Genomic DNA, 26,076 nt, shown 5'->3' on the forward strand with positions numbered 1-26,076 from the left:
AACTATATTGGAACACCCTCCCTACTCACCTGATCTGGACCCCACTGACTTCTTTCTTTACCCCAAGATAAAGGAAATATTGAAAGGAAACATTTTAATGACATTCAGGACATCAAGGGTAGTACAATGACAGCTCTGATGGTCATTCCAGAAAAAGAGTTCCAAAGTTGCTTTGAAGGGTGGACTGGGCGCTGGCGGTGGTGCATAGCTTCCCAAGGGGAGGACTTGGAAGGTGACCACGGTGATATTCAGCAATGAGGTGGGTAGCACTTTTCTAGGATGAGTTTGCAAACTTAATTGTCCGACCTCATAGGTACAGGTACCTCACAGGGCCATACCCAGGGCGTGCTAATTTCCCTTCTAGAAAGATAGTGACACTTTGCCAATGGGAAGACAGCCCTGGGAAGCCTCTGCACTCTGCCTCCCCTCCAAACCACAGCAATGGTTTAGCCCTGCGATGACATCCTTCCTCTCATAAACACCTTCCCGTTCAGATCCCTCCTCACTGGTGCTAAGGCTTCAGATCCGGGCAAAGGATGACTCAGCAGTATGGAAACCAGCAACTGGGTGTAAAGTAAGGACGAGCCAACCCCAGCCCTGTCCTACTGCTCAGATTCTCCCCCTCCTGCAAACCCAGCTTTAACTCTCCCCCTCGCCCCACAGCCAGCTTCTGCCCAGACACCAGCACCTCTGCCTCTTCTCCCTCCTGCCCCACCTCTCCTGTCTCTCCCCGTCTCTCCCCACCTCTAGTCTCTCTCTTCCCTTCCCCCTACTCCACTCTTCTGGTGGAGACTCTTCTGGTCTCTCTGTGCTTCAACCCCCGTCCTCAGTGCCCTTCTTCTCCGACGGCTTCTGTCTTCATCCTCACCCTCCTGGGCACTGACAGGTGGCCTCATAGGAGATTCAGGGCGTGAGGGGCACTCCACGAAGGGCAGGAAGTCCCTGCCCCTCCCCTCTCCTCTACTTCCTCATTTCTCCCTTCTCCCTGCCTCCCACTCTCTCCACTTGCCACTGCCCCATTCTGTCCTCTCCCACACTTTCTCCTCTGACTCTCCCTTCTCCTCTCTCTTACTGACTCCCATGTCTTAGAACTCTCCCCTCTCTTGCTGTCTCTCCTGTCTTTTCCTGCTCTGCCCTCTCCCCTTCCCTTCTCTCTGTATTTTCTCTCCGGGCTCTCTCCTGCCTCCCACTGTCTCTCCCAGGTGCCTGTCTGCCCTCTACTAGGCTCTTCTCGGCTCCCACCTCCTCTCAGCTCTCTCCCAGTATGTTCCTCCTCTCTCTCTGCTTTCTATGCCTCACTGTAAAAGCCCCACCTCTCTCCAGGTATCTTCTGGTGCATATTGCTCCCTCCTTTTCTCCCTTCTCCCACCTCTCCTTTCTTGCCTCCTCCCAGCCCTTCACCCACCTCTCTCCTCTGCTCTCCTCACAGGTCCCAGCCTCGTCCCCACAGCTTCCCCTGACACTATGCCTTTCTACCAGCTTCCCTATTTGTTCTCTGACCACTGCTATTTTAACCCCATGTGCATCTCACCAGGACGAGACCTGTCACAACTCTTACGCCTAAAGTGTTTTTTAGACAACCTCCAGTTCAGTCCCCTCTCAACCTGTGCTCTGATTCTTCAGCCCAAAGCCTGATCCAGGGCAACCAGCAGCAACTTGTAGAGTAAAGAGGACCCCACTCAAGGCTGCTCACCTGCCCCCTTCTCCCCTCCACCTTCCCCGGACAGCCAGCATCTACCTGGCCACCTGCTCCCTCCGCTGTTCTCCTCCCCATTGAAAGCTTAGCTAACCAACCTAAACCTCAGCTTCCAGCTTTTCCTGCCTCTCCCCCACCCTTCTCATATAGCCCAGAAGTATTAGAGCCTCACCCAGAACAGCTCTGACCAGACGCAGCTGCCACCTTCTCACCTGCCTTCCCAGAGGCTGTCCCTCCCAGCCCCGTCCTCAGTTCCCTTCCTCCCCTGTGGCGTCCAGCGCAACACGGGCAGTAAGGGAATGAGAAGGGGTGGTTTTGGGTTCACTTTTGAGAAAGAAAGAAACAGAGACTTAATGTAGTTAACTCTCAGAAGGACAGGGGGTCTCACAGCCTGACAAGAGACTGGAGCCCAGAATCAAGCCGACTGGTGGCTTTTATTGATAATTATACAAGGAAGTAGCATTGTTTTTTCCATGGTCTGTGAGACTCATCCATCACATCAAAAAACTGATTCAAATCGATCACCCTTGCCTGCTAACAGCCAGAGCAGAAAGTCCTATGATGTCTTAACAACTATGATATGTGCCTCCCCAGGAACAAATCCTTCATGCTAAAACCTGTTGTTAAGAATGGAAGGAGAACTGATGTTATCACATCATTGGCTCACTTCCCAAGCAGGTTGTGGGAAGGAACATAGTCACGTAACCAGAAGCTCTCCTCAGCCAGGGGAAGGTGGGGGCTGTGCCCACCTCTATCGACCCTGTGAGTTTTTCTGTTGGTCCCCACTCAACTGCACCTGGCTTGAGTGGTCCCCCCACACCCCCACACCCCCCGTGGGGAATCTTACTCGTCATTGGCTGACCAGCCATCTTTTGGGGGCCAAACGGAGAGGCATGAAGCACAAGCACAAGGGTGAAGCAAGGTCCCAGAAAGGCACAGTCCCACAGACTCTTCTTTCTTTAAGGAAAGGTTTGGGGGGGACAGTCAGCGAGGCTGCTGTGTGACAATACTCCCGCACAGCTGCCGTCAGTATCCTCCCCCTCCTGTGTGTACAGGTGGTGATCACACAGGTGGGAGAGGGGAGGGAGGGGAGCGGTGTTTCCGGAGAGGAGGATGGGTGCACCTGGGGCCACAGCTTGGGTGTGGACTGTCTTGTTTCTGAATAACTCAAATTCTGTGTCTCTCAGACACCCCCACAGGCTCAGGTTTCTGGCTGTGCCTGATGTGGCCCCAGGTGTGGGGACCTTCAGAGTACTGGTGTGCCAATGCCACCATCCTGCTCCTGGGCCAGACCCACCTCTGTCCCCACAGCCCCTCCAGCCCTGCCTGGAGCTCTACGTCCTGAGTCCTTTAGCCCCCAAACAAAGTTGAAGTTTCTGAAGTGAAGTCCCCGAGCCCCTCCTCTCCCGTCTCCAGGGTCGGTGCCAGGTGACGACCCTGCCTCACTCACGGGGAGAACAGGAAGAGGGGCCTGTGGCAGGAGGGGCTCTGGATGCTGAGGCCCTCTCCCGCCTGCAAATCTCCTAGTTGCTCCGTCTCCTTCTCTCCAATTTTCTGCCACTGAAGGTGGATGACCAGGCTGCTCTCCTGACGCTGCCACCCTGGAGCCTGGGCACATCTGGCTATAAGAACACATTCTAGGATATAAAGAGGAATAGGTGGCATGGTTTTCAAATGAAGAAAATATTTACAAGCATATCTTAGGGTATGGTGAGGTTAAATGTGTTCTTTCCGTATATCCTGGATAATTATCAAAAAGGAATTTTCCTCTGATTTTGTGGGACAGACAAACACGAAGCCAGTTACTTCAGCAGTGGAGATGAGGGCACAGGGACCTAACTCACAACTGGGCCTGCGACGTCATCGGGGGCCCTGTGGACATCTGGGATTGGTTTTTGTTCTTGGATTAGGGCTGTGTCTTATGGGAAATGAGCTGCCTGCCTCGTGCCCTGACACATCCGGGCACTTGTAACGCCACCAACCCACTTTCAGCCTATGACAAAAAAAATGTGGACGCCCCCTACTCCCGACAGATATGTTTGTCTCTGGACACACTGTGCCCCAAAAGGCCAAAGGCAGAGCTTGACGTCAAGGCTGCCTCAGATTTCATTAGTGGGGAGTCCCTTCCACCGGGGAAAGGCCTGCAGTGCTGAGACCCACGTCACTGTCAGTGTCCTGGCCCGCGCGACCTGGAGGGCTCTGCCTGAGGGGGAAGGGTGAGGAGATTGAGAAAAGACACAGAGACAGGAAAGCTGGGATGGGGAGGTCCACCGTCCACGGATGGCAGAGCGGTGGTGCAGTCTTTCTTTCACACAGTTTTTATACAGTCTTAGAATAGTTATCTATACAAACAAGTATTAGCAAAACAAGCAGGCTTCCCATGGGGGTGACCTTGCGGGTGCAAGGCCTTTGTCAGCTCACAGCCCGCTCCCCACCATCAGGAGCTCACACCCTCTGGCTCCTGCAGGAGCAGCGCTGTGGCAGCCATGGCGGAATCGGAATCAGGCTGGCCTTGGCCACGTGCCAGCACAGAAGGAAGCCCCAGGGACCTGTACCTGCAAATATACGGGAGAGTGGATATCGCTGCGCTAGGTTATGGGGGTGATGGAGGAGGGTCCTGTGGCCAGCTGTGTTGCCACATGGAGTCTGGCTGTCAGACATTCTGCCTCCCCCTTGCCCCAATGTATTCAAGTCCAGCAGAGAAATAAATAAAATGAAAATCAGAGTTGCCTTCCTCCTCCTGGTCATTTGTTCCCCTTTCTTCAGGATAATCTGTCCATAGTTTCTAGTCTGACCTTCCAGACAAGGAGAAGGACTTCAGCTGAGCATAGATTTTGGTGCCAACAGGCATCACAGGGACAGGTGGGGGGGGGGTCTTAATTAGAAAATCAGACATTCCTTCTATTCCTTCTCTCCATATTTGTACATTCAAAAAATATTTCTGGGGCCGGCCCGGTGGCTCAGGCAGTTAGAGCTCCATGCTCCTAACTCCGAAGTCTACCGGTGTGATTCCCACATGGGCCAGTGGGCTCTCAACCACAAGGTTGCTGGTTCAACTCCTCGAGTCCCGCAAGGGATGGTGGGCTGCATCCCCTGTAATTAGAAACTGCAGCTGGACCTGGAGCTGAGCTGCGCCCTCCACAACTAAGACTGAAAGGACAACAACTTGACTTGGAAAAAAGTCCTGGAAGTACACACTGTTCCCCAATAAAGTCCTGTTCCCCTTCCCCAATAAAATCTTTAAAAATATATATATATATATATATTTCTGAAGTGCCTATTTTACATAATAGGTGTTGTTTTCAGCACAAGAAAACCGTAGGAAACCAGATAAACCTGATGCCTGCTCTTATGGAGCCCACTCTTAAGTTTGAAAGAAAAAAAATGTATGTAAATACACTGATAAATTATTTGATTCTCATAGAGTATTCTCACTGAATATAATAAAACAGGGTAAAATGGTAAATAGTAAGATATTTCACAGAGGAGAAAATATTAGAAAGAGTGGTCTTTATAGTGAAGGGCACTTGGCCTTGGGGAGACCCCATCGCCCTTTTGTTTGGCAGGTGGCATATGTCAGAGTTGCTAGAAGGAGAGCGTCTGGGCTTGATAGGAGGGGGGCCCAGAGTTGTGACTTACCACCTCGGTGGTTTCTTTTCTTCTAACTTGCCCTCCCCTTCTCAAGCATTTATTATCAATGTGGATAGAAAAACTCTCTCGGTCAGTGGCCATTCATTCGTAGATGAACAGGCATGCCCTCTTCTTTATGTGGGTGGTTTTTGTAGCTTGTTGGGGGGCAGACGCCAGATTGAAGCTAGAGAATGAGAGAAATTAGAGATGCATTTGAACAACTTCAACAAGAAGTTTGACTCTGGCAGGAAAGACTGGAGATCAGGACAGTCGTGTGGAGGCGATGTGTGGAGGGAAGATTTTATTAAAGATGAGAAGCCCTGAGTCTTGTTTAAGTACTGGGTGAAAAGGAGCCAGTTCACAGAGACAGGCTGATACTCTGGGGAGACAGGAGATGATTCACAAGGCGCAGTCCTTCATTATGTCAGTGGGAGGCAAGGGCTTCACGCAGAGTATGTCAGGTGTGAATGCTGCGGTAATTTACAGGAGTGGGGAAACTCTTTGATGGTTTTGACTTTTCACTTTTCACTTTGAAAAAGCAGATGAGGTCATCTCACGGTGGGGAGGAATTGGGTCGTGAAGGTTAAAGTCATCATTTGGGAATCTGAGAGAAGCTGAGTGTGTGGACAGAGCCCCAGAGAGCAGTTTCAAGGCTCTTGGCCTCTCCCGTGGAAAGGTGCTGGCCCAGGTAGTAGACGACCATCAGTTGTAATCAGATGGCCATCAGCTGTTACCGGTTAGCCATTAGCCACTGATATAACTGCCGTGGCTAAGCCAGCAAGTGCGGATTGCAGTTAGCACGCTTTCTGCAGTTGGCAAGTGGGGTCAATTGGCAGAGAAGCGGACGGCAGGTTGCGGATCTGCGGATCGTGTGGCTCCTATTTCCTGTGTCTCCAACCATCTGCCAGAGAGACTATAGTGGTATGACTCCCCTATTTATGGCTCCGTGGGTGTTCCTTTCTGGCCTCACCGTATCCTGCGTTCTCATGTGGGGAGCGGGAGAGACCCCGCATGACACTGACCCAGTAGGTGTACAAGTGGTGCTGGTGTGTGGTAACTGACCAGTCAGATGGTGAACAGTCAACTCTTCTGAATAAATAACCTCTGTTCTGGCGCCCTCATGTGGCAGATGAGGGAATATTCCCTTTTACAGTTCCTCCAATTTCACCCACAGCCAATCCATGGCAAAAACAATTTCCCTGATGTGACTTTGACCTGTGCAGATCAGTCCTTGGTTCAGTCCTGAAAGAAGCAGGTAGCAAAGAAGCCCACATGTGCATGTCAGGATTAGTGAGTGGCTCGATGTGAATGTTAGACAAGCATTCCACTGTGGAACCATTCATACCAAATCCTGGAGTTTGCCTGTGATTGGACGAGTCCATTCCCAGCTATGGTGACACTCTCTCCAACTTGGTTTCGCCATGTGAGTATTAAGTAGGTGCTGACCAACTCCCATCAGGACAGTTTGGGTTGCGGACACGAAGCACCTCTGTAAAGGTGCTCAGAAGCTCGGTGTGCACCTCTTCTCAGCTCTCTTTATACTGCTGCTCACAGCAGACTCCCAGCTCTTCATACCCCATCGTGTTCCCAGTGACCAGGATGGTTTTCAGCTGCTCACAACGTCCTGCTGGCTGGGGACCCACACTCTGGCTGGCCCCCCTGGCCTATTCAACACCACCCAGATGTCTCTGAGAGAGATTCTGCCCATGAGACACATATTGCAAGTACACAACAATTTTCCTACTTTAACATGTAGCACAAAAGAGCTCTGGTCCATGCAGAGAAGAAAAAAGAAAAAAAGGAACTATACCCGTTGAACCGCACGAGCTCTGTCTCCTCCAGTGTCCCCCACGGATGCTCACGTCCTGCTTTACCAGCTGCACATGACTTGTGGGAACAAGTTCTATGACCCCCAACAGAACTGTTGCTATGACGACGCTGTGGCACCCTTGGGCAGGACCAAGAAGTCTGGAAAGTACCTTCAGGGTCTGCTCTGAGCAGTGCAATCCTGGGAACTCAGACCCCAGGAGTCCTTCATGATGAAGGTAATGTCCAGAAGTGTTTCTTGGTCCCTCCTCTAATGATCTGCTTTATCACAGGTAAAGTTCTGTCCTCACTGCAGAATTAGGGATGCGGGGGAAAGGGGAGGGTCTTTGTGCCCATCTGTCCAAGATGGTGGCTCTGCCCTGTTCTCTGTGTCTGCCCTTCTCCCTCCTCCATCCTCTATTACAATCTCTCTCTCTCTCTCTCTGTCTCCCTCTGTCTCTCACTCTCCCTCCTTCTCTCCCTCCCTCCCTCTTCTCTCCCTCCCCTTTTGTTTCTTTCTCCCATGTTATGATGAAGAGGATGGTAAGAACAGTGAAATCTTTGACTACTGTGTGCTGCTCTTTCGAGTTTCTGTATAATTTTGCCAGTGAAAAGTGATCCTGTCACTAGAAATAGTAGCAGGGACAACCCACGTAGGGAAGACTCATTCCAGGAAATCCTTGGCAACTCTTTTGGCTGGGGAAAGCCTCTAACCATTTAGAAAACGTGCAGGTGAGCATGAGCATGCGTTGGCAGGCGTATGGCTCTGGTAATTGGGTCAAGTCTACTTGTCAGTAAGTGAAGGGTCTGAGGGCAGTTTCCTTTCCTTGTTCCACCCACAGAGTTTTTTCAGGTTTATGTTTATCTCACAGATGAGGCGAGTGGCAATCCTTTGCTTCAATAAAAGCTAAAAGGTTCAAATGTTGTCTCATACAGCAGCCCCTCCACCCCCCTCGCCACTTACCAGTGGGAGAGACGTTGCAAGAGCCCCAATGGATGTCTGAAACCGTGGATAGTACCAAACCCTCAGCAACTTCTTCAACTCTGCCGGAAATGTGGCAGCAATTTCTTCATTGTCAGATGCAGCTTCCCCAGTCAGCTTTATATTATTTGGTTTAAACCAATGCCTGAATCTTGTAACCGTCCCTTACTTGCAGTAAATGGCCTGGTGTCACTAGTTTCAGGGATTCCTTGTGAAGTCTTTGCACGGGCTCAGTGCTTTTTGGCATAACACGTTGTCCTCAATAGGGACACATTTTCTGTTCATGTCTTCCACCCACAAATTTAATGCCTTTTCCATCTCAACTAAGCATTTATTACACACTGTGGCCATCACTTTTGCAGTCTGAGATGCAACCGCAAAACGAGCATGAATTTCTTTTTCCTTCTTCACAATGTCGCTGACAGAAGATTTGTTCTTACCACAGACCTTAGCAACCCCAGCATACGATCTTCTTTTTCTTTCCTTATGAAGTCAACAACTTTCACCTTTTTTCACTTTAAAAAAGCACTTTACGGCTTCTCTGTGCCCTATGCAAATTGCCAGCATCACTACTCTCGTGTTTTGGGGCCATTATTAAGTGATGTAAGGGTTGCTTGAACACAAGCACTGCAATACCGCGACAGTCCCTCTGATAACCGAGACAGTTACTAAGTGACTAGCAGGCAGGAAGCTTACACAGTCTGGATAAGGTTAGCCGTCGCAGCCTTGGATCACATGTAAGGGGATATATCCTAGCTGCTGGGTCCAGGGCTATCCTATAATACCCTAAAGGTCCCTAGCATATAAAGTCCAGATATACTGTCATGTTTTGGATTTTATACTCCAAGGGTATGACCCTCTCATGCATCCACAAACAAGGAAAAACAAAGAAAAAGGTAGGGAGAAATTAGGAAGTCTATGTGTGGGGGGTGAAAGTAAAGAGAACTTAGGGGTCTGAAAAGCATTTTTGAATGAGGGATTCAGACTCCTGGGTCTGGAGATGACTCCCATTGGTGGCATGAAGCGGTGAAGCAATCATAGAGAAATTAGGGCTGCATATCCTACAACAATAGCCCACAAGACCACCCAAACCTCTCAATTGTCATTTTGTCTCCAGGAGAGAAATATGTTGGGTAATAGAAGCTCAATCTGTGGAGATAATTTTTCCTGTAGCTGAGATATCACGACCCAGATATCAGACACACAGAAGACGTGTTCCTTTTGTCTTTCGCCACCTTGTGACGCTTTGTTGCTAATGCCTTAAGAATGTACTCTGTCCAGAAATGAGCTGGCATAACTGTCAGAACATAAGAAAAGATCATCCACATATTGGATTAAAGTGGAATTTCCTGGGAATTCAAGTCCCTCAAATTTGCATTTATGGTGTGCAAGAAGTGGGTTGGGGCCTCAGTGAATCCTTGGGGCATAAAAATCCAGATATAATATATTGCTGATTTTCCCAGGTGAAGGCAAACAAATACTGGGAATCTACTGGGAATCTTTATGAGAAGGAATTAAAAAAAGAAAAAAAAGAAAAAGCTGAATCGGTGACCATGAACTACTGGGTGTTGGAAGGGATCACACACCGGGCAGTCTTTGGATTAGGCATCAGGGGAAATCTGGGATCGACGATTTATTGATGGAGCTCAGATCTTGGACTGGCCAATAACCTTTGTCTTTTGGCTTTTTAATGGCCAGAATGGGGTTCTGTATGGCCTGGAAGTGGATTGGAAGTTTTTTGTCTAATAAACCTTGGATTTTGGGCAGAGCCCCTCAAGTTGCTCTGGTTTTCAACGATATTGGGGACTCTTGGGGAGGGCCATGGAAAGCTCTTCTTCTACCTCAAGAAGCTTTGCGTTCCATCTATGTCCAATGTCTGTGGAGTTTTTTGGCCACAAAGAAGAAGGGTTATTGTCTAACAGTTATTTAAATCGTTAGGTAAATGCATGCTAGGTTGGAGAAGCACAGAAAGTCAGGGAAGTCAGACATAGACATGAGAGGGGAAAAGTCGAGGACCTTTAGAAGGAGTCTCTTAAGGACAAAAAGAATTTTGATACCTCAACTCATGAGAAGATCTCTTCCTAACAGGTTTACCAAGGAGGCAGAACTGAGAAGGGAGTTATGTGCAACTTTGAAAGTTCCCAAATGCTCTTTTCATGTTGTCATTATTTATGGTGACAATTAGCCGCAGTTTCATCCCTCTGCTCTTTACAATTTGGATACATGACCATTTTGGTGGGATATACCTGAGATAGGGCTCCCAATAATTTTTCTCTTATTTCTCAGTCTCCAACAAGATTCAGGTGGAGTTCGAGACTCTTGAAGTTTTTTTAGGGATGGTGGTTGATGCCTTTGGCTTTTTCAAGTCAGAGGGAGACATCCTCAGGTCCAACCAATTGATGGATAAGTTGATATACATCGGCGAATGCTGGACAGTATGTTCCCATAGCAATTCTAAATTGTTTCCTTTCAGGGACAGGAAAGTCCTCAGTGATGGCATGAAATTTGGACCACACCAAGGTTTAGTGTTATTTCTTCTGTCAGTGTCACTTGAGAATGGGTGCCTGCTGACCTGGGCTTCATCTGCTTGAGATGGGGGCCCAGTGAGTCTTAGGGTTTCAGGGAGTTGAGAGGCTTCCATCAGTGGAGGATATTCTGGGACAGAAGGATGCAGGGGAGAGCTGGGAGAAAATTATAGGGGTGCTGTGGGGTTTCCTGGGACAGAAAAATAATTCTGAAGACATAGTTTGAAAACCTCAACAGGTTGAGTGAGGCTTCAATTATTTTGCTATTTCTTCAGCTTCTTCAGAGCAGATGAAATAAGTACTAAGACTTATTATAACAATAGTCTTATGAGACTATTGTTGTGTCCCAGATTTTCTGTGCTTTTTTGCTTAGGGATCCCCTTAGTGGACTTATTTGGGGATATCTCGGGAGCCCCAAGGAGCATTGCCATTCAAAAGAGTCTTTAGTAAAAATTTCACCAACGAGAAGAAAACGACATTATTAGGACCTCAGGGGTGAGGCACGTAGTCAGCAGGGGCTGGAGCAGGAGGGAGAAGCAGGATCCGATGGAGAGGACGGAGACCTCATACACAGACAACCAGGAGGAAGGCCTTCCAGCCCAGGGGTTATCTCCCAAAGAAGCCTAGGGCTCTACCCAGCTTCAAAGACTATGTGGAAAATCGTGAGAACCAAAGCCTGTCCTCACCATGCTTCAACGGACATATGCCCGGAGCACTGGATTTGAGTCAAACTGACCACTGGCTACCCACGCCAGCCAGCCGACCGGAGATGGGACAGACGTCACTGCCTGGGCTGAGAGGTCCGGGTGTCCCACGGTGGTTGTGATCCAGATGGAGGCGAGACGCCAGCTAACAAAGATAGACACGGCCAGGAATTAGTGAAAGTGGTAAAAACAGATTGTATTCAGTAAATGATAGCAGTCGGGGAAAGAGCTGAATCCATCCTGATTTGTGCAAAGGCGAGTGAGCATTTTCCGAGGAGAATGAGGGAAGGGTGTGGGGGGGGATGGGGACTGGAGTCAAGTACATGAAAAAGTTCAAAGGGTTGGCGAGTGTAAATACGGTGAGGCCAGCTGCGTTTGTTAGCTGGCAGTTAGGGAACTGAGGATCCCATCCTGCCACCGAGACAAAGCTTTACCCTTTTTTTAAGTATAGTGGGCAAACGATGCTATCTTAGTTTGAGGTGTACAATATAGTGATTGACATTTCTATACCTTACAAGGTAATCATCACTCTAAGTCTAGTCACTACCTGTCACGACGCAAAGTTATTACAATATCATTGCATTCTCCTTTTTAACGATTACATTTCAAAAAAGTGGCTCTCTGGTCCTTGACAGCCATGCTTCTGACCTGCAAGAGATACATATTCAGGCCAGATCTGTGGTAAGAACAAATCTTCTACCGGTGACATTGTGAAGAAGGAAAAAGAAATCCGTGCTAGTTTTGCTGTTGTATCCGCATATGCTGAAGACGGCATGGTTCTCCTTCAGGGATAATGTGGGGTACAAAACAGCATTCGGATGAGCTGAGTTGTTTTCTTACTTTTTTAAAAATAGGAACATATGTATAGTTGTATGAGCAGGTGTAGGAAATAATATTTTAAACTCTGGAGCTCAAAAAGTTCAAGGGCTTTTTAAGTTGTGGAAACAGATGATTTCTTTCCACATTTACTTAATGTTCATATGAGGTATAATAAAAATAAAAATACGGTATATGTTTAAATTAAAAAAAATTATTACAGTGAAAGACACATGGCCATTAATCCCTCTCAAAATACCCCCCCCCCCCTCGCTTCAAACACACTTATCCCATCGTTCTTGCCACTTTCTGAAGTGGTTCTGGAAGTCCTCTTTCGTGAGTGTCTTTAATTGCGCTGTCATGGCTGCTGATGTCCTGAAGCATGTTGACTTTGGGGAAGAGCCAGAAGTCGCACGGTACCAGATCTGGTGAATAAGGTGGATGAGGACACACCATAATGTTTTTATTTGACAGAAATTGCCAAATTGCCATACCAGAAGCGATGTGTGACACAAAGCCTTTCCATTGTACTGCAAAGCGCCATCCAATGGAAAAGCAGGGATCTTTAATATGGGAAGTGGTACAACGAACCTTAGTAACAGTGTGTGTGTGACAAGTTTCAACTTTTTTGGTGCAGTCAGTCGGGTGTGAGCTATGGTTGAGAGAAGGTGTGTTTTAAAGTGTGCCATAAATCACCTCCATTATGACAACGCTCTGTGTCACACATCACTTGTGGTATATGGCAATTTCTGTCAGATGAAAACATTGCGCTGTGTCCTCATCCACCTTATTCACTGGATCTGGCACCGTGCGACTTCTGGCTCTTCGCCAAAGTCAAAATGCTTCAGGACATCGAGGCAACCATGACAGGGCAACTAAAAACACTCACAAAAGAGGACTTCCAGAACGGCTTCAGAAAGTGGCAAGAATAGTGGGATAAGTGTGTTTGAAGCAAGGGGGAGTATTTTGAGAGGGATTAATGGCCATGTGTCTTTTACTGTAATAATTTTTTTTAATTTAAACATTCACCGTATTGTTTGATCACACCTAGTATACATTCTTTTTTGTACATTAGACAAACACGTAAAACACGTAACAGTTTCCACAAAATATAAATATTAAAACATTTAACATGAGTTCTGCTATATCAAACAGTGGTTGGAGAATCTGTGACCACTGTAATTGGTCATGTGTCAATGTACTTCTGTCTTCCTGGGTTTGTTTAGTCCTGCTTTCCTGATATCCAGGCTGCCAAGCTACCTCGTGTCTCACTGCGTTGTGAGGCCTCCGACCATCAGCCCTTGTCTCTGTTCTTCTTGCTCTGTCTCTGCATCTCCATTTCCCCCAGTGCCTCTCACACTCTCCCTGCTCATCATTTTCAGGCCAGGTGCAATTTTGATGGGTGTAACTTCCTGAATCTTCTGTCCTTTAAAAATGACTGACGTTCGACCAACAACCTGTATTAGGAGTGTACTCTCTCACAAAATATACTATATCCAGGGGATGGTGAGTGAAATGCACTGAAATTCCAGTAGTGGGACTTAAGTTAATAAGTCCCACTTACCTAATAACTCAAGAGGGTTTTTGGTGAAATCTCCAAGGTCATCATCATCTGCCTGTGTTCCTTACCATTACTGTCCATTCCCAATCATATTTCTATGTCCTTTGGGGACAAGGGAATTGGAATTTCTGTTTGCACAGACCAGGTGATGGTCAGAATGGAGATCACCTGGACCTGTGTACAATGGGGCCACTTCAGAGAGTTGTCCCCCAAAAAAGAGACACTCAGTCATCCCAGCATCCACACGTGATAGATTTCCTATCTAAATCTATCTAAATCTATTCTTCATTCAAATTAGAAGGCAGGATTACCTTGCATTTGAGGTACTTCTGTATTGTGTATGCTAGATAGTTTTCCCTTACATTTTTTATTAAAAAAAAAAAATGAAAGTTTCCAATTCAGAGGTGTTGTTACAGGTCATTTCTGGGGCCCTGGCATGGACTCAGTAATGCAGTCCTGGCCCAGAGTTGGTCAGATCCCATTCCTGTATTAAGTAAAGCTCCTTCTACTTATAGTAATTTGAGTGCTTTCTTTTTTCTGAAGTTCTTATTGCTGCTGCAGAGCATCTGAAGCAGAAAGGGATCCGGTTTGCCCATCCAGGTGTTGGCATGTGACAAATGGCCTGTGACATGTAGCAGAGACCAGACTGTACGGTGGAAATCTGCAGGTAGAGCAAAGGGCACTGCCCCACCCAATCAGACATTGGAGGTTGGGCCCTCTGGCCCCTCCTTCTCAAGCACAACCCGCATACCTGACATTCTTTCTGAAAACAGGAAGTTCCACCAAATTTCTGCCTGTTCTCTTGAAGGGACTCCCTGAGGCCAGACGGAAATAACACCCTATGCAACGAGGAGGAAATGCAGCCTCTTTAGCAGCTGGTGCTAATGGGAAGCCTGTGACATTAGAAAATTAGCGGTGTTTTGTCGGTTTCACATTCCAGAAGCACAGGTCACCCAGCAGCACCACATAGCTGCCTTACTTGGGGTTTGTTTCAGGGCACCTAAAATACTTGCCCTTTCCAGAGGGGCTGGGCCTGAGATTGATGGAGGTACTCTGGCTGGGATTTGGGGTGTCTGGGTCCAGTCCAGGCTGTGTCTGTGACCTGCAGTGAGGCTTCGTGCCAGGGTCTCCCTGACATCAGAGTCCTGGGCAGACAGAATACAACCAAGGGGACTTCCAGTAGACTCTTATTTACCAGGGGGTCCTGAGCATCCTTTCCAGTGGGAACGTGATGGTGACTGAGGCAGCCCTGATCCCTGTCCATAGCTTTAGTCCTAGTAGAAATGGTTGACTCATCCCCAGACAGAGGCGACTCACAATGGGCAGCACAGGGATGGGAGATGTAGAAGCAGCTCGTTGAGGATTGTTTACACTGTGTGGGCGGGCTTTCAGTCCCCTACGGTACAGATGCCTGCCCAGGAATTAGGATGGATGCCAGAACAACACTCAGATACCACCAAATACAAAATAATGCTTTTCTTTCACCCCAGAAACAGCAACCATACTCCCCCAAGGAGAAGGGCTCAGGTTCAGTCCTGTGTGAAACAGGTATGAAGTGGGAATGTTGATTTCGACTTTTTTTTTTTTTGTCTGGGACCTAAGGGCAGGGTGGGGTTCCTGCACATGGGCAGGGTAGAGGGTTAGAACGTTGTTCTGCTGCCAAGGGAAGGAGCGCGTGGTCAGCCCAGGTGTGCAGTGAAAGTGAGTGAGGTGGGGCTCAAAGCTGTCAGAGTCAAACATGAGTAATTGGATCTTCTTCTTATACAGGGAGATGAACAGTGCTACCTGGGAATGGCCTATTTGACCCTTTGAGAAAGTGTAAAGATTCAAATCCAGGGCTATCTGACCCCCAAACCATCACTGTTGAGTTAGAGCCTCTCAGAGTCCACGGACTGGCCCTCGATGCCTTTTCACCAACACACAGTCCAAGGTGTCCATGCCCTACCCTGATCTCCCTCAACTTTTCCACCCAAGTCTTGACTCAGCCGCCTACAGAGACCAGGATCCAAGCCCAGGAGGGCGGGCTGCACTCTTCCGTCCTGAGACATCACACCCAACCTTGCCCCAGGGAACCTATTTCCAGAACTGACTGGTATCAAGGCCAACCTCACCCCTCTATTTGCCAGAGACATCCAGCTGGATGCAGAACCTATGTTCAGTCTCCCAGGAAGTACCTGGGACAGAGGACATCAGAATTGAACCCATTTTTAGAAGACGTGATGGGGCAGCTAAGTCAGGGGCTCTCACAAAAGAAGATAGCAAGTCTGTGCCCGAAGTCTTTCCACTCCATGTTAATTAACTGTTTGTACATGACTCACTAGGAAAAATAGATATTACAACATCCTGTGGGTTACACACAGTACAAAAGAAAGTTTAATTACTCAGTAATGGTTTACATTCTATGCAGTGTACACTATTCTAGTTTCAATCGATTCTATTTTAATTTTAAAAGTACCCATTAGGACAAACTCATTGGTTTTACAAGCTGAAAGAGTGTCATGATCCATGGTTTGGACAATACTTCTTCACCCTGCAGCTATAAGAGATGGGAGGCCAGAAGAGCAGGGGGAGAAGCATTCTGGGAGAGGAGCGTGCTGTCCCCTATCCCCTTGGGAGAGATTAGACATTTAGGACTCTGGTAATTGCACCATTATTTCTACTTCCAGAAGCTTCCTTCCTGGTCTCCTGCTTCCTGTCTCACCTTTCTGTCCATTCTCTCACAGGAGATGGACACTGGGATCTTCCGCAGACTCAAATCTCACCACTTCCATCCCCTGCTTAGGTCCCTTCTGCGGCTCCCAGTGCACTCAGGTTAAGTCCAAAATCCTCATCAAGACCCACGAGGTGACTGGCCCCGCCTTGCCCTCTGCCTTCTGCCCTCTGCCCTCTGCCCATCTAGGGCTGAAGTAGTCAAAGTTCTTGCTCATTCTTAAAATCACAGTTCAGATGTCCCTTCCTCCAGGAAGTTATCCCTGATGCCCTTGGCCCTCCTTCTGATCCCTACTCTCTCTGGGTCATCATTTTCTGTGGTGGCCTGTATCCCCCACTGGGCATGAGAACCAGAAGGACAGGGCCTGGGACTAAGTCATCACTGGGTCCCCAGGAGCAGCTAGCACAGGGCCGATGACAGAGCAGGTGCTACAGGAATATTGAATGATGAATGAATGAGTGGATAAATGAATGAAAGCACTGTATTCAGGGTATATCTATTGCAACATGTCTGTCCTGACATACTGACTTTCTGAGAATTGGTGCCTGAAGTTCAAACCTCTCTTTTTCCAGGCAGACTGCCTGTCCTCCCTGTAATGCTGTTGTTCAGCTGGATCCTGTGAGATCTCATATTCTGAGAAAGCCTAAGGGCTCTTCTGTGCAGAAGAAGCTCCATCCCAGTTTCGTCTCTCCTGCTCCCTCACCCGACACACACAGGACCCAACACAGGCTGAAACCCAGGCTGCCAACATCACACTGCACTGCCTGCAGTTGGGCCAGGGCTCAGAGCCTGCTCTGCTACTAATCACTTGGCTGCATCTACTAGGAAAAACAGATATTACTGCACCACGGTGCAGTTTACACATAGCTTCAAAAAAAGGGAAAGGGAAAATAGCCATAAAGTGCACTGTCAGTCTCCCTCCTGGGAGTGGCTCCTTCACTTCTGATCCCATGTGGTTTTTCTCAGAGGGCAAACTTCTCCCGTGTCCCTCAGATCAAGTATATTCAAGCATAGAGAAGATGAATTCCTATGAAGGAGATAAGTGAAAATCTCTCACTCATCCTGTTGTCATAACTTTTGGGGTCATGATCTGGATGTAGATTATCAGATCATGACCTGATGATGGCTGTAGACATTTTTGTCCAGAACATCAATGAAACACGCATATAATAATGACATTAATCACCTCTAAAGTCATCAAGTGCTTATGACGGGCCCTGCACAACTTCTCCCATTCTCTCATTCATATTCTCCTCTTCTCTCCCTGTCCCTCCCTTCCCCTCTCCTCCCTCTCCTCTCCTCTCCTTTTCTCTCTCTTCCCTCTCCATGAACCAAATGAAAACAGTGACTTTTACAGGGAAGCCTCAGCACCGACTCTCAAGCCTGCAACAGTGCCTGCGATGTACAAGGGGTGTGTCCTTGACTAAATGACAACTGAAAAGAAGAAATGGAAGAAGATGTGGTGTCCTTGTGGCATTTGAGTTCCTGTCTTCGTTTCAGGAGTTGCACACTTAATTCAAATTAGAAATTCCAAATCTGTAAATAAAAGGTCACTGACTGTCACAATCTCTTTCATCTGAATAACATCAGCTGTGGTGATGTGAGCAGTGACTACACTCTGGCCCTTGGGCTCGGAGTGTGAGGTCAGGGACTTGATGAGTTCTCTCAGGGGAGTTTGAAATATACAAAAGAACACGGGGAAAGTAGAAGACTTGTGGGGTCACATGGATCAGGCATCCTTTGCTATTTCCATTTGGAAGAGTCAGGGTGGCCCCAAAGTATGTCCTATGCTCTTCTTTTTGCTAAAGTGACCTTATTACTGGGAGATGAGAGGCTATTCATCCCTCATGGATGTACTTATTGCCATTTTGTTATTTGCTTTCTGGCTGTTTTGTAGTTTCTCTCTTTCCTTTCGTCTTCTCCTGCTCTCTTTTCTTGTAGTTTGATGACTTTTTTTAGGATTATGTTTAGATTCCATTCTTGTTATCTTTTGTGTATCTACTAAAGATTTTTGTTTTGTGGTTATCATGAGGCTCGCATATATCTGTCTGTATGTATACTGGTCTATTTTAAGTCGATAGCAAGTTAAGTTTGAACACATTTCAAAGCTACATTCTTTATTGCTCCTATGTTTTTGATGTTTCATCTCATATCCTTTTATTTTTTATTGTGTATTCCTTAACTACTTGTTGTAATTATGGTTATTTTCACTACTTTTGTCTTTTAACCTCAACATTAGCTTTATAACTAGTTAGTCTTATTCCTTCAATATACATTTACCTATACAAGTGAGATTTTTACTTTCTTACGTTTATTTGTTATTCATTAGTGTTCTTTCTTTTCAGCACAAAGAAATCCCTTTGACATTTCTTGTAAGGTCTGTTGAATGGAGGTGACCTCCTGTTTTGCCTGTCTGGAAGACTCTATCTCTGATACTGAATGATAACCTTGCTGGGTAGAGTATTCTTGGTTGGCAGTTTCTTGCTTTCAGCACATTGAGCATATTGTGTCACTCCCTTCTGGCTTGTAAACTTTCTGCTGAAAAATATGCTGATATTCTTATAGGGGTTCCCTTTTATGTAACAAGTTGTTTTCCTTATGTTCCTTTTAAGATTTTCTCTTTATCTTTAACCTTTGACATTTTAATTATCAAACGTGACTTGATGTGGATCTCTTTAGATTAGTCTTAATTAGAACTCTTCGGGCTTTCTGGATTTGGGTGTCTGTTTCCATCCCCAGATTAGGGAAGTTTCTGCCATTATTTTTTTCAAATAAATTTTCTGACCCTTTCTCTCTCTCCTCTCCTTCTGGGATCCCTATAATGCTAATTTTGTCTTGCTTGCTATTATCCCATAGGTCCCTTAAGCTATCTTCAGTTTCAAAAATTATTTCTTTTGGGGGGCCAGCCCAGTGGCTCAGGCAGTTAGAGCTCCATGCTCGTAACTCCAAGGCTGCTGGTTCAATTCAGTGGGTTTTCAACCACAAAGTTGCCAGTTCAATTCCTCCAGTCCCACAAGAGATGGTGGGCTGTGCCCCCTGCAACTAGCAAAGGCAACTGGACCTGGAGCTGAGCTGCACCCTCCACAACTAAGATTGAAAGGACAACAACTTGACTTGGAAAAAAGTCCTGGAAGTACACACTGTTCCCCAATAAAGTCCTGTTCCCCTTCCCCAATAAAAAAATCTTTTAAAAAAAATATTTCTTTTTGCTGCTCTGTTTGGGTGATTTCCACTAGCCCTCCAGATCATGGATTCTTCCCTCTGCTTTATGTAGTCTGCTGTTGACCCCACTCTAGTGTATTTTTTTAAGTTGTTGTATTCTTCAGCTCTATGACTTCTATTTAGAATTTTCTAATATTTTCTTTCTCTTTGTTGATGTTCTTGTTGTTTTCATCCATTCTTTTCCTGAGTTCTATGAGCATATTTATGAACATTATTTTGTAGTCTTTATTAAGTAAATTGCTTATCTCTGTTTCAAAGATTTTTTTTTCTGGGATTTTATCTTGTTCTTTCATATGAAACATATTGCTTGGTCTCCTCATTTTTCATGACTCTGTTTGTGTCTATGTATGCAAAACAGCTACCGCCCACAGTCTTGAAGCAATGGTCACAAGGAAGACTAGGGACGTGTTTCAGTCTGTTGTCTGTGCCCTGGGGGTAGTAGCTTTCTGAGAACTTTCTGATTGTTTCAGTCCCATGGGGCCATAAATGCAAGACCCCTGACCACTGACACAAAACATTCAAGGGGTATCCTCTGTGAGGTCTACATGGATCCTCTGGATTAGGCAGGTGAGGCCTGGTGGGGTGCTGGGCTGACGCCAGCACACCCACTGGGTTAGCGGAGGTGGGGGCAGGGCCACAGTGGGGCGCCAGGCCCAGGGCAGCCTGCCTGATGTGTTTGTCAGGGCAGGGCTGTAGAAGAGTGCTGGGGAGTGGCAAGCAGTGCTAACGTGATGGAGTAAAGGTGCCAAAAGTGATACCTGCCAGTGCTACAGTAACGAGGTAGAAGGAAAGCATAAAATGGTACCCGCCAGCTCCTCTGTCCCTGGAGAGAGTTCCAGTAGACCCCTGCCCCTCCACCTGACACTTTAAGATTAGTTAATGAATCTTTTTCACTTATGGTTTAGGCACTTTCCAAAGCCTTGCATTTGTACTGGGTCCTGGGGCAAGTGAGCCCTATGAGAGCAGTGTTTTAGTTTCCTACAGCCCTTTTCTTAGACATAAATCTTAAATTAAATCATAAATCTTTCTTAGTTTCTTAGACATAAATCCTGTTGGTTTTCAAACAGACATTTTCAGCGCTCATGTCTCCAGTGCAGGTCTCAAAGATTGGGGTGCCCAGTGTAGGGCTCAAACTCCTCACTCCTTAAAGGAGGAGCTCCATCTTTTGATATCCTTCCCATTTGTGGGTTATTGCACCAGAGGTTGGAATCTTGGCAAGATTGAGTCTCTGCTTCTATCCATCTCAATGTGGTCTTTTTATCCTTTGTTGTAGAGGAACTGTTCAGCTATTTCTTGGAGCTTTTTCACAGAAAATTATTCCATATGTCACTGTAGATGTGATGTGTCCATGGGAAAAGGTGAGTTTAGGCCCCACCGTCTTGAACCACTCTCCTCAAAGTAATTTTTTTTAAAAATTGGGGGGGATCAATTTTATCTGGGTTTCTCACAGAGGTTAGAGCCACTCTGTCATCATAACAATCATGGCACAGGGAATGCCTCACCAAGAGTGCCCAGGAAAGTCTGACCAGATGAATCTTATTGTTTAAAATATACAGAATAGCTGACAAATGTTGATGTGCCTCACTTAATAATGTGTTAACATTTGCAAGTCTTACAACTATAACACCAAACCCTCAACCAACGTCTTCCTTCTCATTCACATGGCTCAATCAAATCCCTCTGACCCCCTAACCATTCCTTCAACTCCTCATTTCCATCTGTCTCCATGCAGGGTGGTGTCTTGTCACAGGGGCCAGACTGTGATCACTGGAGTCAAGCCCACCTCCACTGGTTCCATTTTCTTCTTCTCGTGCCTTTCAGGTAGGACACTGCAGCAACCCCAACAGTTAACACTCAGACCAGTTCCCCACTCTAACTGTGGAAGGAAACTTAAGAGGGCAAAAATTCATCCAATTTGTTAACTGAAGAAGGATTCATTTCGTTAAAACTTGCTGTCCTTGGAGACATTTCAGTGAGTTGTTTGGGGTTTTTGTTTTTCAGATGATGGAAGGAAAGGCATCTGAAGACTACTAACGGACTCCCACTCGTTCTCGCCACATACCAGCTTACTTGCATACACTGGACCTCAACAGAGGGAGGTAAGGGACGTTTGTGTGTTTGCCAAATCTCTCTGGGCGGAGCCAACGTCTGGGCCACAGCTAGTCCAGGCTTGTCACTGAAGATCCAATTAAGCTTCTTTAAAGTTCCACTTTCGTCATCTGTCCCAAGTGGTTGTAGACACCCCCTGGGGGCTGATACTGAGGGCCAGGAACTGCCAAGGGAGACAGCCAGGTTCAGAACACATTTCCATTTACAGGGAACAGAACCAGGCCTCCAAGTGTCCATAGAGCAATGTGCAAATTGCAGTGATGGGCAGCGTAAAACCGAAGCACAGTATCTCTGGCAAACACTGGGGACTGCCGTCGGCAATGCTGCTGAATACACCCGAGTACACAGTCAGACACTTGTTAAGTAAACAGTAAATGCATAAAATAAATTAACCTTGAGAGGGCCACATTTGCTCCAAATGTGTGGTTAATGTGAGCAGAATGATTGCCATTCAAAATATATTCACAGGAAAACAGGGCTGGGGTCTCACACACAACAGACAGACACACAGGCTATTATCCAAAAAGTCATTGAATACAGACTTCACTTTGTTCGACATGGATTTTGGTTTAGTGGACTCCAAACACAGACACTCATTCACCTCACAGCCTTGGATTTGTCTATTTTTGTATCCATATATATTTTTTTCCTTTCTTACCATAATGTTAATGCCTAATCTGAATATCACAGTCCAGAGTGGGGGAAGAACCAAAGTCTTGAACAGGGCTGGGCGGGGAATGTTAGTTTCGGCTATTTGCTTTCTCCAGATGATTCCTATCAAAGCTCAACTGGTTATCTGAAGCCAAACTACAGTAAAAAGGACCCTGTTGTCCTTCTGGATAGGCAACACCCCTCTACCTGAGCCACTTAGACTCGTTACATAGGCTACAACAATTAGTTACCCCACTCACAAAGGGGGGGGGCAGGAAAAGGGCATGAAACCACAGATAACCAAGACATTTTTTCCAAGGGGACAGTTTTAAAAAAAAGAAAAGAAAAAATCCTTATTCAAAATCAAGAGGAAATCCTGTGGGCGAGCCAGGCTGTGGGGCTGCTTTCCCTCAGGACCCACCACCTCCTCATTTGTTCATGGAGAACAGTGAGACACAAAGGCCGGCAGACTGTGTGCTTGGGATGGGGGAGCCCTGGTCACCTGTGAGCACAAATCAAAGGGCAGAGCTGCAGACAGCTGCACCTATATCCACCACCATGGCTCAGGGCCTCCTGTGCACCCACAGAAGTGCCAGAGATAGCGCCCACCCAAGCCGGTACACAAAACATCTCTTTCTGGCTCAGTTACAGCCAGGCTCTTTGAAGGCCAACTTGGGAAAGAGCCACAAACTTCCTTTTTCCAGAACAGGATTCTTACCTGCCTACTGGTAAAGTTCTTGTTTGTAGCTTGCTTTTTTCTTTCTTTCTTTTTTTTTTTTTTTTAAAGAAAAACCAAAGAGAAGACAGTATAATCTTCTACACCTAAACTAGTCTGTGGCCAACCAGAACCTTCTGGAAAGAGCCCCTCAAAAATGCACAGTGAGGCATTGATGTCATCACTTGGAATTTGAGAGCACAACAAACCCCCTACCAACCTACCACACAACTGCCCATCCACTCTCATCCTCCGACAGGATTAGCCCAATTCTGGCTCTGCAGACACTGGCAGCGAGAGGTGACAACCCCGGGCTCTCTGTGGGCTTCCTTCTTCAGCCAGGGCCGAGGCATGCCGCCTCTGCAGACTGAGACACAGGGAGGTGCTCTTACACTAACACCAAGGCAAAAAGGCACTCCACCGAGGGTCATCCCAGGGCACAGTCTCAGCCCCCTTCCTTGGGGGCTCCTAAAACACACCTCTCTGACCCAAGCAGGTAGTGAGATATGACTTGAAAGGGGGGGAAAAGGGATGGGATGGGGTATGAGGAATGAGTCACAGCACTGTGCTTCTGTGGGAGGAGAGGCATCCATACCCCAGACTGTACCTGGAGATATAGAAAAGGGCAGGAGTCGGGGGAGGAGGGAGGAAAAAAAGAAAAGAGTCAAGTGGTTGTACCGCTTGCTCTGAAAGTCACTTAATGCTTCTCCCCTACCCTGTTTGCTTTGCCAAGTCCTTGGGTAGGCAGGGCCTGCTCTAGCTGGGGGAGCCGCTGCTCTGGGAGTCTGGGGGGTCCTGCTCATTGATGGCGTTCAGCAGCAGGCACGCAGGTGGCCATAGCAGGTGGGGGTGCCCAGGCTCTGGGGGCTACTCCTCCGAGGGCTGGCAGAGCTCTTCCTCCTTGTTGCCAGGAGGCCACACATAGCAGCTGTCACATAGAAGTCCAGAGGCCCATCTAGAGGGTCATCAATGAGTGTGTTGAACTCTGAGGTCATCGTTGTGGTGGCCCCAGTTGCACACGCACACCTCAACGCCCGATCACCGGGAAACGGCAATGTCTGCCAGGCGTCTTGTGCTTGCTGTGGAGGAGGGCACTGCCCGGCTCGCAGCTGTAATCTTTCCGCAGCTCCTCCTTACATTTGGAATCCTTTTCCAGGAAGGCTGCAGGGGCCAGCTCCCCCAGGCTGGTCACAGAGCCACAGGGCTCCATCCCAGGGGTTTGGTGGCTGCTGAGTTGGCTGGCAAGTTGGTGGTCTCCTGCTGCTTCTCCTAGGCCCAGACAAGGGGCTGCTCTGTACCCCCTGGGAGCCCGATGGGATGGGTGTCTGGAAATCTGCAGGGTCACACTGTGCAGGCAGCTGCTGCTTCCGGAGCTAGAAGGCTCTGTGTGGTAGGGGAGGAGTTGGAGGTCAGTTCCCCAGTTCCTCAGAAGGAAGTAGTAAATAGTTTGGCAAAAACCTGAAATAAGATGGCAGCGCTGAGTAATTGTGGGCTTCCCGGTAGGCAATCAGGTTAACGTCAGGTTGCCGCAGCTGGGCCTGAAGGTGGTGCTTGGCTGATGGGTGGTGGCAGACGCAGTAGCAGCTCAGGGTGATGCTGAGGGTGTACATCAGCCCGAACCACCAGACTGCACAGTAGTAGTTGTGTTACCAGGTAGAGGTTAGAAAATGTAGGAGGAGAAGGGGTGAGAGGGGGTCCATGGCGCCTACAGAAAAAGCTCATAACTAGCTTTGATTAACTGCTTCTGACCACATATTTTTTTTACAACAGATGACAATAGGTGGTCTGGAGCAAGATAAGGCTCTGAGTCAACAGACCTCCACCCACCTTAGGAGGTCACACCCTCCTGGGGAAGAGCAGGCACCACATTTTCCCACCAAATCAATGTCACTCCTTTACTCAACCCAACAAACGATAGGTCCTCGGGACAAGGGGCAGGCCTCTCTCTCTCTGTCTCTGTCTCTGTCTCGGTGTCTTCCCCCCCACCTCAGCTAGGCCTTTCTCTTTCCTGAGAATGTGTTACTAATAAACCCTGCTGCATACTAATCAGCTTGCTGACCTTTGATTCTTCAATGTGTCAGCGAGAAGAACGGAGACTCCCATAATAGTCGCAGCACTGAGACTGTTCACAGCAGTGCCCTGTGTCACAGTTGTAGCTTTGGTTGTTGGTACCCACTCAGGTTTCCTTATCTTGTGGCGGTTCAGCCCTGACTGACAGGGGGCTGGGCAGCGCGTGGTGAAGCAGGAGCACCATGCCACCCAGGGGCCTTCTCCTCTCCATCCCCCCCGTGCTCCTGCTCCTCCTTCCTCTCGTCCTCTTCCTTCTTCCTCCTCAAAGTTATTTTTAAAGGGAAATTCAAATCAAAACTACTAGAATTTACCATTTCACATCTACTAGAATGATGATACTTTTTTCAATTATCTTTCCTTTATTCTGTTTTTGTTTTGTTGTTTTTAATTTTTATTGAGGAATATTGGGGAACTGTGTTTTTCCAGAATCCATCAGCTCCACGCCAAGTCATTTTTTCAATCTAGTTGTAGAGGGCAGAGCTCACAGTGGTCCATGTGGTACTCGAACGGCAACCTTAGTGTTATAAGCACTGTGCTCTAACCACTGAGAAAACTGGCCACCCTAAAACTATGATAATTTTTAAAATAGAAAAGTATTGGTAAGGGTGTGGAGAAATCACAACCCTCATACTTTGCTACTGAGAATGTAAAATGGAGTGGTTACTGTGGAAACCCTTTCTCAAAAAGTTAAACATACGATTACCATGTGAACAAGCAATTCTACTCCCGGGTATATGCCCCCTAAAATTGAAACATTTGTTGAAACAATCACTTGTACAAATATTCAGAGTAGTGTTATTCACAAGAGTCGAATGGTGGAAACATCACAAATGTCCATCAGTTGATGAGTGGATAAACTAAATGTATATCCATATAATG

At 47.2% G+C, this 26,076-nt stretch overlaps 1 pseudogene across 1 annotated transcript; it reads right to left on the reverse strand.

Moving 5' to 3' along the window:
- Positions 1-23,883: 23,883 nt before the first annotated feature.
- LOC308489979 (WW domain binding protein 1-like) lies at positions 23,884-25,408 on the reverse strand (annotated as a pseudogene). Its single transcript has 2 exons — positions 25,225-25,408; positions 23,884-24,754 (listed from the first exon to the last, which is right to left on the reverse strand). The product of its transcript is annotated as a WW domain binding protein 1-like (transcript).
- Between the last annotated feature and the right edge of the window lie 668 nt (positions 25,409-26,076).

This window comes from Rhinolophus hipposideros (genome assembly GCF_964194185.1).
Source record: "Rhinolophus hipposideros genome assembly, chromosome: 21".
Classification (NCBI taxonomy): domain Eukaryota; kingdom Metazoa; phylum Chordata; class Mammalia; order Chiroptera; family Rhinolophidae; genus Rhinolophus; species Rhinolophus hipposideros.